We start from the raw sequence: 5,845 nt of genomic DNA on the forward strand, positions 1-5,845 counted from the left end.
ATAGGTCCTTTTTGGTCATACACCTCTTTAACTACTTCAGTTCTAATTCATCCTTGATGCCAAATATTCGATTTTCAGAGCTTCGGACGAATGAAATTTTTAAAGGATGTTCTCATTTAAAACAGTACTAGATCGATACCGCCTCTGGTGGTCAATCAGTCCCTGAGTGTATAATAATTCTTAATATTTCTTGAAATTTTTGAATGAACAGGGTAACATGTTCTTGAAAGGTTTGGTAAACCCCCCACCCTCTTTCCACCTCCAGACAAAGTTGACCTCAGGTGGGTTCCAGCAAAATCAATTCGGACGCATACAATTTATAAACAGTTAGCTTAATCTTTACGTTGGCCAGAGAAATTGAAACCCAAGTTTCTTACAGTGTAACAACTTCTTAATTGAAATTGTAAATGTTAAACTATATACAGAAGAGGGGCAAAGGAAACCGAAGGAACATTTAAATTCACTAGAACACACCCGCGAAATCGCGGGCATTCAGAGCGTGGTTGAAAGTATGTAAAGTGTTGTAGGAAGAATTAATGACTTGAGAATTTCAGGAATAGGTACTTGGGGACAGGAACATATCTTTTTTATCCCTTCTTCTTTATTTCAAAAATGCCCAATTTTTTTTTTGTTTTCTATTAATTACAGTGTGAACATGTATTTAGTATTATGAACATGCAAGTCAAGAGCCTGTAAATAGTGGTTGTCGTTTGTTAACGTGTAACATATTTGTTTTTCGTTTATATTTTGAACATAAATAAGGCCGTTAGTTTTCTCGTTTGAATTGTTTTACACTGTAATCTCGGGGCCTTTTATCGCTGACTATGTGGCATGGGCTTTGCTCATTGTTGAAGGCCATACAGTGACCTATAATTGTTAATTTCTGTGTCATGTTTGTCTCTTGTGGAGAACTGTCTCTTTGGCAATCCTACCACATCTTCTTTTTTTGTAATCAATGAAATTTTGTAAAAGATTTAATGACTGGAGAATTTCAGAAAAGGTATCAAAAGTCAAAGGTACTTTGGGACAGGACACTTGTTTTCTAGCCCGGCTCATCCTTTTTTTCCCCAAAATTCCCCCTTTTTTATTTTCTATCAATTTTAATAACACATGGATAATTTTAGCGCTTAAATGTATATTATGTACATTAATTACTATAAATTGAATATTTGTTTTTCGTTCATATTTTGTACATATAGATAAGGCCGTTAGTTTTCTCGTTTTATTGTTTTACTTTTGTCATTTCGGGGCCTTTTATAGCCGACAATGGGATATAGGCTTTGCTCATTGTTGAGGGCCGTACGGTGACCTAAAGTTGTTAATTTCTGTGTCATTTTTGTCTCTTGTGTAGAGCTGTCTCTTTGGCAAACATACCACATCTTCTTTTATTGAAATCAATAAATTTTTGTAAAAGATTTAATGAATTTCAGAAAAGGTATCAAAAGACATAAGTGCATTGGGACATGACAGTTGTTTTTCTAGCCCGGCTCCTCCTTTTTACCCCAAAATTCCCCTTTGGTTTCTATTAATTTTAATAACACATGGATAATTTTAGCGCTTATTTGTATAGTATGTACATTCATTACTATAAAGTGTATTTGTTTTTTACTTTCAATTCTCACTTTTCTAATCGATCAACGGGCCAGCGGTCATTGATATATTATACAGACTCTTATCAATCAATAAACTGTGACCGCCGTGAATAGTTAACTTGAAAATGATATCAGATAGAAAATAGTCTTTATTCGTAGTAAATGACGGTATGGTCAAAGTATAAAGAAAACGCAAACCGGAAGTCTAATCTGACTTAAAATTTCGTCCAATGTCGGAATAATATCCGGACGCTTTTTTTCTCGTTTTTTCCCCAAAATAACTCAATCTGAATAATCATATGAATGGATGACAAATGCGACTATGCCATGTACCTGTAGGACATAGAGGCATGATGATTAATTTATTGTGGAAAGAAGAGTAGCGACACACAAAATGAGGTCTTCTCGTTTAATAGTATAGATAAGTCGAAAATAAACTAATAGCGCCATGGCCAAATAAGAAAACAACGCCAATAAGACAAACAACAGTTCACAAAACACAGCATAAAAAATAAAAGACTGAGCAACATGAACACACCAAAATCTGTGGGATGACCTCAGGTGCTCTGGAATGGGAAGCAGATCCTGCTCCACGTGTGACGCCCGTTGAGTTGTTCATGTACGTACTAGACCGGTTATAAGTCTAATTCGGTAGTCACATTCGGGTAGAAAGAAATGAATCGTAGTTTCGACAATTGGAAATTTCCCTTGTCATCTATAAAACGATGTTCTATAACGGTCAATCAACTCGTGATAGCGTCCATAACAATTTTCGAAGGGATAATTTCAACTTCACTACTTGGAAATCTTGGTTTAATAGCTAACTTGTGAGCAGTATTGCTCTATCAAGAAAATCATGACATAAATTACAGGTACTCGAATAGAATATCCCATCAACTATGATATGCTTGACTTTTGCTATATAGAAAAGAAAAGTTGACAATAGAAAGTCCAAAAACACATCAAACGAATGAATAACAACTTTCATTTTAATGACTTGGTACAGGCATTTTCTTATGTACAAGATGGTGGATTTAACCTGGTTTAAAGCTAGCTAAACCTCTCACTTGTACGAGTCCCATCAAATTATATTTAATTGACAACTATGCGTGAACAAAACAAACAGACACAAGAGGTAAAAATGTCAAAAAAAAAAGGTACAGTAGACAACATTGTGCTATATTCTTAATCACTATAACACAAACAAATGTAACAAAGATGACATACATCAAAGTTAACAACCTCGTTCATTGATTTTTTATTCTACGATTTTATTTATCTATGTAAAATCAATCCATGACGGATTTAAAGATTTTAAGAGCAATTAAAAAACCAATCAGTCAATTAAGGAGGTAGACCTAGGTTAAGGGAAATAACTCTTAAAATCATCAGTACGTTTGTGTCAACCATTTTTTTAAATATATTCTAAGCTTCAAGGTTACATAGATTATTTTCAATCTGTTTCAGGTAAATGCTTAATATACTTTGATGAACTTGACATTCACAAACGCTTAACTGATTTAAAGAGTTATCTCCTTGAACCAAGGTCTACCTCCTTAAATAAATTGATTTTATTGCATATCTTTATTGGTCTCAGTTGAATTGATAAATCTCTTTTTTATGTTTGGGTTAATGTTGATTTAATGCTTGACATCTGTTTATTTTTCGGTGTTATTTTAAATTGCTTGGTTTTGGTAAAATTATATTACATAACCTTCCAAATTAGACGTATAACCCAGTTTGGACTTACTGAAACATGACAGTTGTAACATGTGGAGCAGGATCTTCTTACCGTTCCGAAGCACCTGAAATCAGCCCCTGATTTTGGTTAGATTCATATCGCTCAGTCTTTGTTTTTTCAGATATATTTTAGTTTACGCTAGTTTGCTTTTTTTTAAAATCGTTTTCAGTTTTTGGTCAATGCGTACAAAACTGTTTTCGTTTAAAGTGTTTGGTTGTACTTTTCATAAATTTCTCTTCTCTTTCACACCATCTACTTTATTCAAACATTTCACATTAAACAGTACATTTGTAAAGACTTATTTATATAGGATAACTACATTATGTGACTGGGGTCATTCTAGGTCAGGTTCAATTAACGAAATAATTACCAAAACTTTTCTTGATGTTTTCATGTGAAAGAGAGGGGTGTTTGTTCTCAAAATGTAACTTATCTTTTTTAACACTTTGCTTTTTGTTATACTGTTCATACATTTAGAGAAGCCAACAGCATTAATTTCTATAGCTCTAAGTTTGAAGTTTCTTTTAAAACGTTTTGTCACCAGATGGGCATTTCGACAATTTTCGGTGATGCTCGAGGTCCAAATATCTAAACATCAATAACCAAATGAGAGCATGGGAAAGCTGACGTCCAAAAAAAAAAGAACCTCAAGTAAAGACAATCATCAGGTCATTGATTTATTCTAAAACCAGTTGTTGGCATGATACGGGTTAATATGTTCTCATATATTTTATGATTGTATAATACTAAACCCATAACAGGAGGTATTGTTCTTGATATCCATATGATGAAGACATTATCTTTCAATCAGTTTAATATAGGTCTGGAGCTGGCATGTCAGTAACTGCTAGTAGTAATTTTGTGCGTATTATTGTGTGTTTGTATTTTCTACATTGGCTAGATGTATAGGAGGAGGATTGAGATCTAAAAAACATGTTTAACCCCGCACATTTTTGTGCCTGTCCCATTTCAGGAGCCTCTGGCCTTTGTTAGTTTTGTAGGATTTTAAAATTATGTTTTTTGTGTATACTTCTGAGTTTTGTATGACGTCCATTATCACTGACCTAGTATATACTTTTGGTTAGAGGCCACGTGAAGCGGGTGCGGGAGTTTCTCGCTGCTTTGAAGACCCATTGGTCATACCGTTGTAAATCAAAGCGCGAAAGCGCTGTAAAGGCAGTTAAGTACAGGTTGTGTGTATTTCTAGTCCAGTTATATCATTATCTTCCATAGTACAGAGGTGGTTTGTAGTATTTAAGATTAAGAGTTCACTTGTACCTAGTTCACCTATAGTCACCCATAGTCTACTGTTTCAGTATATTTTCTGTACCTTGCCATGAAATACATTTTTAAGACATAAAAGAATTTTTCCTTATTAACATAAGTAGACTATTTTTAATTATTGATTATATACGCATATTCAATGACTCCCATCCTATGAAAAGTAGTTCACAAAGATTGACTAGTCACCGTACTGTGTGTATTTAGAGTTCGCGAAAACTTTGTGTGAAAGCAAGATTATTTGTCAGTCCTACAACATTTTAGCCAGTCCTAAAAAAATCTGTCAATTTGATCCTAAAATAAAAATAATAACATATTTTATCCAACAGTAACTTCATTATTATTAGTTTTATTTTTCACAGCCACGGACAAATTAATAATGAAGGACCAATTCTGATCTTCTGATTGTTCTTATTTAAAGTTATTTTCTCTATCCATTTCATCATCTGAATCATTTTCTCAGTATTTGTTATCTCCTTCTAAGATTTCAATCGCCGATTGTTTGCCATGAACAAATTTAGCAGGCCACGTGTAGATCGGCACTTTGGTTTCCATAGGTTTCAGTTTGTTTATAACAGGAAACCAGTACCGGAAATTAGCAGCAGGTTCATCTGAAGACCGATGTAAACACATATTGGAATTAGTTGCGGTACAACTAATTACCGATAAAAAAGGCACTGCAACGGCCGTTTTTACATCGGTCATCGGGACCGACACTAGCTTTCAATATACTGGTCCGAGCCTCATTTTGACAGATAGGACCGACAGGACCGACCATTTTCGCGAACTCTGTGTATTGCAAGAACATCAAGTAACATAATGGTAAATGTACATAGTAACATGTCAACTCTTTTGATGACCAAGCAAAATTATTTTTCAGTATAAACATGACAAAGTAATTTACTGGTATGAATGAAAGAGGAGTTTTTAATTAAGAAAACAATGACATCTGGTGGTCATTTATAATAGCTGTCTCATTAGCATTTTAACCACTTCCCATATTTGCAATTAAGACAATCATGACAATAGAAGAAAATGATGCAACGCCAATCTAATACAAATTTATTTATATAAAAATAAAATTTAGTATACGACTCTTAACAGGTACAAATCCAAGAGCTGATAGCTCTGATGTGGAAGAAGGTGAATAAAAGGTAACTTGAATTACCATAAAAGAAGCCCCACGAACACAGGCTGCTTTGTTCCATTATCGTTATGATGTATTTTTTTT

Source organism: Mytilus edulis, chromosome 14 (assembly GCF_963676685.1).
Source record: "Mytilus edulis chromosome 14, xbMytEdul2.2, whole genome shotgun sequence".
NCBI classification, from domain to species: domain Eukaryota; kingdom Metazoa; phylum Mollusca; class Bivalvia; order Mytilida; family Mytilidae; genus Mytilus; species Mytilus edulis.